Source organism: Podarcis erhardii, assembly GCF_964252035.2.
Source record: "Podarcis erhardii genome assembly, chromosome: 7".
NCBI classification, from domain to species: Eukaryota; Metazoa; Chordata; class Lepidosauria; order Squamata; family Lacertidae; genus Podarcis; species Podarcis erhardii.
Genome location: NC_138511.1, coordinates 46826344 through 46835950, shown reverse-complemented (window position 1 = coordinate 46835950; position 9607 = coordinate 46826344). Strand labels below are relative to the sequence as shown.

Genomic DNA, 9607 nt, shown 5'->3' with positions numbered 1-9607 from the left:
GCGGTCGGAGGTCACGGAGCGCCGCGTCCCGCCTCCGCCCCTTCGCCGCTGCTCTGGCCGGGCTGGCGGCGGCGGAAGTCTGCCTCTCCCGCCGCCTTCGCCGTCGTCGCCGGGCTGCAGCCGTCGGAGTGCATGGAGAGATCGGTCGTCTGAATGGGCTCCGGTAAGAGGCAGGGGACGGGGCGACGGATCCTGCGGGAGGGAGGGAGGGCGGGCGGGCGGCGAGGTCTGCTGCCGGGGCTTCTCCCCGCCAGCCCACGCGGCTGTGCACTTGCACCCTACATTTCCAAAGGCTTCCTTCCTTCCTCCATCCATCCTTAAGACGAAACCCACGCGCATCGTTCTTCCCGGGCGCGCATCCCTTGAAATGCCCACGCACCAGGTCAGCCCTCCTCAAGCCGGTGCTCTCCAGATGTTGTCAGACTCCAACTCCCATCAGCACCAGCCAGCATGGCCAGTACTCAGGGATGATGGGAGTTGTGGTCCAAAACATTGGGTAGGGGCGCAAGGTTGGAGAGGGCTGTGCTAAATTTAAACGGGTGCATGTCTGTTTCATGGGAATTCACCTTTTGGTTGTGGGGGGGGGAGGAATCCAAATGATTTTATCGGAAATAATATAACCCTTTCCATATTTTTGCACTTAGCAAGGCAACGTGGAAACGCAGGCAGGGTAGAAACAGCGCTCTGGAATGCAGTACTGTATGTCTAAATTTTTAGAGTATGGATTAAACCTCTTTTTTTAACCACTCCCCGATTATGCAGCTCAAGTGGGTGAAAGGGAAAGCCTGCATCTCTTCATGGGGTGGGGGAAATGTGTTGCATGTACACCTGTTAGTCACATCTATGAATTGGTCTGTGTTTCCCTCCCTTCTTAATTGGTTTTCTATAGTTGGAGGGAGAGGAAGAGAGGAGGAGGAGAGCACCTGTGCTGATGAGCATGTGGTGTCTAAGAGCCCTGCAGTGAAACACATCATTTTGGCACAATTGTGTCAGCGGCAGTGGGGTTTTCTATTGAAACTTTTAAAGCATCTGTAACACATTGCATGCGTAAGTACAGCTACAAAAGCATCTCTCTCTCTCTCTCTCATTTCCTGCTCCATTCCTGGCACAAGGGATGGGGCCACTTGCAGCGAGAAAGCAGATGGGCTTCTGTTTCCTACTTTGACATTATTTGATGGGAGGAGGAAAGAAAGACAATAAAATAATATTTACATGCTAATCGTTGCTGGGTGTTTTATAACTGCACAAATGGTAGCAGAAGGAGAGTGGGGGTTTGTTTTGGTTTTGGCAAACTTAGACAATTGCATTTCAAAACCTGGTATACATCTAATTGATTTGTTCTCTGCAGCCCCGGAGGGTAGGACTGGGTCTAAGGGCTTAAGTTACAATATGGTGGACTTCCATTGAACATGCGGGGGGGGGAATTGATGGGTAGAGCAGTTTGACCATAGAACTGGTTAACTAGAGGCGTGCTGGGCTCTCCCACACTGGAGGCACACTGGAACATGGGAAGCTGCCTTATATTGTGTCAGACTGTTGGCCCATCCAGCTCAGTATTGTCTACACTGACTGGCAGCAGCTCTCCAGGGTTTCAGGCAGGAGTCTCCCAGGTCTGCCTGAAGACACCAGGGATTGAACTTGGGACTTTCTGCATGCAACGCAGATGCTGTAATAAAATATTAAAAGCACTATATGCAAGGCCCCATACTTAACTCATCTTAAACGAAAGCAGGACAAGTCAATCCTCTGCATCAGCCTTCCTCAACTTAATGCCCTCAAGAAGGTGTGGACTACAGTTGCCATCAGCTGTAGCTAGCATGTCCAATGGTCATGGCTGGTGGGAGTTGTAGTCCAAAACATCTGGAAGATGCCAGGTTGGGACAGATACACTGCATGCAATGATGCAGTTAGGATAATTTTTGCCTCTGGACTTCAGATTGCACTATGTATCAATTTAAAATGTCAAAAACCAAGCCTGTTGCATTTTGGGGGTTTTGCTGCTCATTCTGTTAAACAGGACGCTGAGCTTCTGCCCCAAAGTATTGTCTTGATGATATCATTCTGTTTATATAGTTATCTATTTATCCCTTTGTTGGGGAGCCCCTTTGTTCCCAGGACAAGGGCACTACTGTACTCCTCTTCTATTTTGATTTGAACCAGGAAGAGACTGAATGTAGTGAGGGCATAAGTCAGGTGCATTTCCTGTGCAGGGTGAGAACCTGTAGTTGGCAGAGGGTTGGTGTTCTCTGAGTGTGAGACAGGGTGCAAGTGTATGTCTGGGTGGGTCTTGTGTTCTTTTAGTAAAACTGTTCATAATGTGTGAGATACCTTCTAGGGTCACTGATTGACTGAAGTACATTTTTGTTAATAGGCTCCTGTTGTTTACATCATATGCTTAGGATGGAGGAAGGTGATGGTGTGACTGTTGCAAGTACTTTTGGGTGAAACTGATTATCTTGACACATTTCAGTTGGAGTTCAGAGCTGGTTACAGGACTGAATCAACTTTGGTCGCCCTGATGGATGGCTTTTGTTGAGAGAAAGGCAAAGTGAGTTTGACCCTATTACTCTTCCTCAGTTGCTTTTGGTGTCTTTAATCATGATACTGTTATGTACTGAAGTTCTCACCCTGGGCCAGCAGGGGGATACTGTAGATAGTTTTCACTCAGGTCCACATATGCAAATAAGGAATTGAATGTGACGTTCGGTGATTGGATAGTTACAGAAAGTTGTTACTGTTGCTTTGTAGTTGAGCTGTATATAAGCAGGTTGGTTGAACCCTTCAGCTCAGTGCTGCTCTGGGCCTGTGAATAAACAAGAGCTGTTTGAAGAATTGCTGTGTTGTCTGATATGTTCACCCACAACTTAACAGATACCTTCCTGAATTGGCCATGTGAGATGAGTACTGAGACACTGTTTCACCAGGGTCAGTTTCAGAGTTATCACTGGGTGATCACTTCTTGGCCTCCTGGCAGCTGCATTGTGGGGTGGCACAGGGTGTCATTCTGTCCCCATTAGTATTTAACATCTACATGAAACTGTTGGGAGTGATCATTTTGAAGTTTGGTGTGAGATGTCACCAGTATATGGATAATCTATTTCTCTATAACATCCAAATCAGGAGAGGCCATTTAATACGTTAACATTTCATACACCATATAGGAAAATCAAAGCAACACACCAGTCCCCTAACCAGTAACAAAAAGACATTAGCCATTTTCAGACAATAAACTCACACCCACTAAACAGCAGATAAACGCAAACCAGTAGATAAAGAAACCCCAAAAACCATTCACATCAACCCAACAGCATTCCCCCCTTAACCTTCCCTTTCCACCCAGAAGTCCATTGTCAGGCCAGCTGCTGCAAATCAGTGCTGGGTGGGTCCAGGGTCCTCCAGGATTTGTCTGAAACCTCCCCTCTCCTTTCAGTGGGGAGCAGTGGCAAAGCAGAGCAGCAAAGAGAATTACAGTGCCATCCTAACCCTGTCTGTTCAGAAGAAAGACCTAATTGAATCCTGTGGGCATGGATCTTCCTTGGTAACTGGGGCTAGAGTTGCACCCTTAGCGTGCTCACTTACACAGCCCACAATTGTCTCTGCCCCTATGAGGCCTTAAGACAGCAAATCCTTTGCCCACTTAGATGGGAGTAAGCCCCACTGAAGTCTCATGTCTTATGCTTGAGTAGACATGAATAGGATTGCCCTGTAAGAGAACAGAAAGCTGTGCACATTGCTCCCTCAAACAGGAGGCTTTCCAAAATGTAAGTGAATGACTGGATTTTATTTCCACTCACTGGAGCGCATGTTTAATGGATTCCTAAAATCTGGCTAGTAAACTGAGTGGGTGTGCTTTGACAACGTCATGTACCACTAAATGACATCTGCTGTGCAAACCAAAACAAACTGTTATTAAGACTCTTCTCCCCCCCCCCACACACACACCAAGTTCTTTACTTCCACCATTCTCTTTTCTTGGGAAGCATTATCCATCTGGGAAGAGGCAGACATTATTCCAATCAGCAAAAGTAATCTGCCGGTGTTTACGAATTTGTTTGCTCCAGAGAGTGTATGTGTGCATGTGTCCGTGTGGGAGATCAGTAGCTGCTTTAATAGTCAGCAGTTGCTGTACTCTGAGAACATTCCCTTGAAAATTCCCACAAAGAAATCGATCAGGAGAGGGGAGAGCAAAAGCCTTGCTGCATTCAACAGAACTGTTTATAAGATTGCCCAAATTTTTAGCCAGCTTAGGTAATGTAAGGCTCATTAAATAAAAGAGAACAGTTGTCCACCCAGCCCCTCTCGTTGAGCAGGGTTGTCCCAATTCACTGGCCATATCCCCTCCTGGCAGTTGCCTGCTCTGCCTTAATAAGAAACTACAACTCTCTGTGTTTATCATTTATGTGTCATTTAGGATCCCTGACTGGTTGCATGCCAGTAAGTCCCTTCCTCACTAACGTTGTAGTCACCTGATGGACATGGCTAGCAGCAACATCAGTGCTGGTGTGTGACCAACAGGCAAGATCCCGATCTACTCCCCTTATATGTTCAGTGGACATATAGGTGTGTTGTGTGTATAGCCTGGTACTTGAAGACCTTTTAATGTATATGTGGGGTGTCTGTATCTTGGTAGTTTGAAATTTGCTATGCAGGCACACTTCCTCTTAGGACAGTGTGGCAAATGAAGTGTTGCCATCTTTCTCCCCTGCCAGGAGTTGTTCATCATGTCTGATTAGAAAAGCCTGTCTGTCACAGCAGATTACAATGGATCAAGTTAGGTGAACAACACTTGTACCTTGGCCACCCTAGACCTGGGCAGGGGCACCTGTGGTCCTTCATATGGGCTAGAGCTACCAACCATCATCCCTGACCATGGACCTTTGCTGGAGTCCAAACACATCTGGAGGACCAAAGATGGCCACATCACTGCCATAGAGCTTACTGGGTTTGCGACTGTTTAGGTTCATTGACAGCAATTTCTTTCATTTGTAGCTGTTAGAGACTCGGGCTGGGACTGGAGAGGCCCTGGTTCAAATTCTCATTCAGCCATGAGGTTCAATGGGTGACATTGCAGCCTCTCAGCCTAATCTACCACACAGGGTTGTTGTGAGAGTGAAATTGTGGGGCAGGGGGAGTCATGCACACCGCCTTCAACTCCCTGGCCAAATAGAAACAAGATTGGTTGGTCTGGTGGTCATTCAGGCTGGGAAGAGCTTGTGAAACTGGCTTTCCTGATCTGGAAGTGGGAACAAAAATACAGTAGAAGAAAGCAGATCATTTCAAGGGCCCAGTGGCAGAGCACGCCTGCTTTGCATGCAGAAGGTCCCAGGTTTGGTCCCTGGCATCTCTGCATAGGTTGGGCAAAGGCTCCTGTCTGAAACTCTGGAGAGCCGCTGCCAGTCAACGTACACAATACTGTGCTAGATGGACCAGTAGTCAATATAGCAGCTTCTTCTCTTCGCTTTCTGGGTTGAATAATCTTCCTATAGGCGTGAATGTTGCTGTTACACACAAAAGAGCCCAATGAGATTAACTGAGTTTACCTTGTCACGCTCTGAGTGGTGAATCTGCGAAGCCTATATTCCTCTAAGATAGGTGTTTCTGAATTTGAGAATGGGGATAGTGTGGCATTCAATAGAAGAGAGAGGGGGCTTTTAGGGTAGTTGCTCTTGTTCTGTAGAACAGCACTGAGATACAACAGGCGCCAGACAAAAATGGAGGCGTTTCTTTTCCGACAGGCTTTACCCAGCTGGATGAATAAGTCTCTGTTATGGGTGTCTGCTTTGGGTCGTTTTGAAATTTCTCTACTTCTACTTCTTTTATTGCTTTTAGCAGTTTTGTTCTGAATTTTGTGCATTGCCTTGAAACATATGCCCAGAAGGCAATAAAATAACAATAACAACAGTGATGATGAGTGTGAGTGTGAGTGTGAGTGTGAGTATGACTGCAAAGGTCTTGATTCACTAGAGAACCAGGGAATGACCTTGGAATAGCTATAGCACGGCTGAAGCTGGACGTTTACTGTCATCTAATAAATAAGTCCCATGAGTTCAATGGAGCTGACTCCCAGGTAAGTGTGAATAGGATTACAGTGCAATCCTATACACACACATGATAGCCAGGGGGAAAGAGTTACAGCAGAATATTTCTGCAGCTATTTAAAAATGGGTTTAGAACTTGGTTACCACCATTAAAGGCCTCTTTAAGTGTGAATGCCAAAGTGTGAATCTTAAAGAACGCTCTTACAAATTGTTATTCTGGTGGTGTCTTACTCTATTGAGATCCAACTGAACTTTCCCTGGGGTTAATAATAACCGCTGGCAGTGTAATTCAATGCAAGCAGATATAGGTCATATTTACTGGACATGTCCTAGGGTCATAACATTTGGAAGCCAGTTCTTAATCACATAAAGGAAATAGCATGAACCCTATCGTTGAACCCTTTAACTGTATTATTTTGTTATGTCAGACCAATAATCCCAGCAGATGATTAGAACATGCTATTCTTACAGCGGAAAGGAGACAATAAGCAAGAGGGGGAAGAGACATCTTGTTAATATAAAATTCTGTTATTGTGGATATGATCGAATTAACAAATTATGTCGGTGTTAGAGAACACAGACACACAAAAAGTTTATTGGAAGATGGAGTAACTTCATAATTAATTGGAACTTGGAGGTACAGGATTTCCTGCCACCATTTGCAGTACTGGGTGCAATCTAGAATCTTATGTAAGATTTGGATGGTGATGATGATGACTAAATAGTACAGATTCATGTTGATTTATTTGCTGACTGGTGAGAAGGACACAAAATATGATTCTTTTAAAATAATATGGACTAATATTGAATTTGTGTTTGCTGACTACATTAAGTCTTTATTTTATCATAAATATGTAAAAGAGAGGTGCGGGACCTGTAGTCCTTCACACCCTGCAGGCTCCAACTCTCATCAGCTCCAGCCAGCATGGCCAACAGAGAGGATTGATAGTTGTAGGCATGCAACTTCTTGAGGGATGCAGATTTCCTGTCTCTGCCATCTTAAGAGGCATTCCTTCCTCTATGAGGAGGAATGCCAGGTAAGGATAGATACCTCTTATAAGAAAACAAACACAAAACTCAACTACATCATCTAAAACCAAAGAAAGGATTTCCCCCCTTTCTCTCCTTGCTGTGGCTGAGTTGTAGTTCAGCAACAAGTAGTCCATTTAGGTTGCTCCCTGAACAAGAATGTGTCTCAGTTGCTTATTTTGGAACACTTGGTAGTCCTCAGTTCCCAGAAAGGAAATATTTGAACATGGATTTTGTGTTTAATTTCAGTATGGGTTAGCTTAAATTCTTGACACTTAGGTCAGGAACAGCATATTCTGAAGGAACAGACCTGGTTTTGGGTGGCACGCCCACTTGACCTCCCAACAACTTAATTGTTGCTCCTTGCTGGGAAGGAAAAGGCAAGGTAGTGGTGAGGTTGGCACAGCGCAAAAGCACCAACAGAGCCAATTCAGCCCTCCTGGTAGTACGTTTCTACCATGCTGACCTCCCTGTCACCTCCCCACTCTCTTTCCCAGTAAGCAGCGGTGACTCAGCTGTCAGGAGGTCAGGTGGGTGCCACCATCCACTATGGATTAGCCCTAATACATACAGATCTGCTTTAGTGTTTACCCCTCACAGAGCTACAGTTCCCAGTAGCCTTAAGAAACAGCAGTTCCCAAGATTCTTTGAGGGAAGCCATGGCAGTTCAAGTGGTATGACTCTGCTTTAAATGTATGGCATGGATGTAGCCCTGGGAATGCTGGCAGTTGCACCTGGGGTCTTCTACTTACTAAACAGTGGCTGAGTCCTAGTCTTGTCTTTCCTCGCTGTCTCCTGGTTCTGAGCTTTGCAGCATTTGCAGCGCTTCCCTTGGCCTTGAAAGAAGTGGCATACGTGACTGTGAAGGGCAGAGCTTCTTAATTAAGCAGCTGCTGCTTAGCTCCCATGCTCTTAACCCATCTGGGAGCAGGGCCTTTAAGAGCCAGCTGAGAATCTTTCCACAAGGAATTCTGCTCCAGTTTTGGCACCTTCTTGATTAAATGCACGCAAGGCACTGCCTGCTCGACGCCTTTTCCAGATCATGCCTGCTTGTACAGCTGGCGCCTCTGCAATCTGGGGCTCCAGAAACCGGAACCAGAGAGGCCAGAGGTTGAGAAAGCATTTAAGTCCTGCCCAACCAAATCCTTCATCCAGCAAGACAGAATAATCCCTCTGTAAGCTGGACGCTGCTGCAGGAAGCAACAGACACGTTTGCCCAGTCTGAAGCTTGCTCTGCTTGCTCCGCAGATATGTGCAAGACTGAATTTGGTCTGAGGGTGCCAGGACTCAGCACATTGGACCAAATAAATATCTGGTATATCTAAAGCCTAAAGAGATTTAGACCAGGGCATCTTAAGGGCTGCTTTCATTTGTTCTGCATTTGAGGCCTCTTTCCAGGAGCTGTTGCTGAATGAACATAGAAATCTGCCTTACACCGAGACAGATACCACAGATCCATTTGGCCAATCTGCACTAGGGTATGGCACTTCTGGCCTGGGGGCCAAATGCGGTTCTCCAGGCCTCTGTCTGGCCCTTGGAACTCCCTGATACAACCCTCACCAAGGCCAGTCTACCCATGAGGCAAAGGGAGGCAGCCACCTTAGGTGACAGGTGCAGCAGATCCTGATCTTTATTTCCTCCTTGTTCCTGATGTAGATCTTCACTGGGAAGGAGGAGGTGCCATTTTGTGGTTTGCCTCAGGCGCCAAAATGTCTTGGGCCGGTCCTGACCCCCACTGGCCCTACTTTCCACCCTCATTGAGTGGTTTTGCCAGACTGTGGCAAAAACAAGCAAGTTTCTCTTGCTCTGGGTGGATGATTGAGAGAGTTGTATGCATAGGCATAGAAACTAGTCTACCATATCAAGGTAAAGTTAATGGTAGTTCCATCCACTTTTGCTGCTGGCCACACCCATAATTCACATATGGCCCATGGAAGGTTGTACAGCAGGGTGTGAGGCCCTCTGGCTGAAACAGGAGCTTGTCCCTGGTCTACGCTGACTGTCATCAGCTCTCCAGGGTTTTAAACAGAGATTCTTCCCCCAACTCTATCTGGAGATGCCAAGGATTGATGGAATCACCTCCCATACACTATATTATTCTAGGCGTCCAGCCAAAACTTGTCTCTTTCAGAAATCTTTTAGCAAATGTGATCTGGTTTTTATGGGGTCCAATTAGCTCCTGACTTTCATGCTGCCTGGCTGCCTATTTATTGTTCTGTTTTGTTCCACTTTCCCATGGGGGAGTGGAGTTGTTGCTCTGTCCTCTTGCCGCTTTTATGTATTTACCAAGGTGTACTGCCTATTTTCCCATTTTTGGATTTTATTCATTGTGTTCTTGGTTTCATCTTGAATTCATTTATTTACAATATTTCTAGCCCACCTTAATGAGCGGTGCCCATTTTCACCTGGTTTTAATTTTTTGTTTTTAAGCAATTTTTATTATTTTCATTAAACATAAACATTGCAAAAAAAAAAAATCAAGACAAAACCACGCAAAGTTTTTTCCCCCTGTTACAAACCTGTCCCAAGCAAAGCACAGT

At 45.9% G+C, this 9607-nt stretch overlaps 1 protein-coding gene across 3 annotated transcripts in view; it reads left to right on the top strand.

Annotated features, from left to right (window-relative positions):
• BEAN1 (brain expressed associated with NEDD4 1) overlaps nucleotides 1-9607 on the top strand; it is a 42779-nt gene continuing 33172 nt past the window's right edge. Inside the window, exon 1 of one of the 3 annotated variants that reach the window (XM_081871967.1) lies at nucleotides 1-163. The gene's annotated coding sequence lies outside the window, so the exon portion shown is untranslated. Of the gene's footprint in view, nucleotides 164-644; nucleotides 671-2439; nucleotides 2549-9607 lie in introns of those variants that run through there. The other 2 variants (XM_081871968.1, XM_081871969.1) reach the window with 2 other exon arrangements.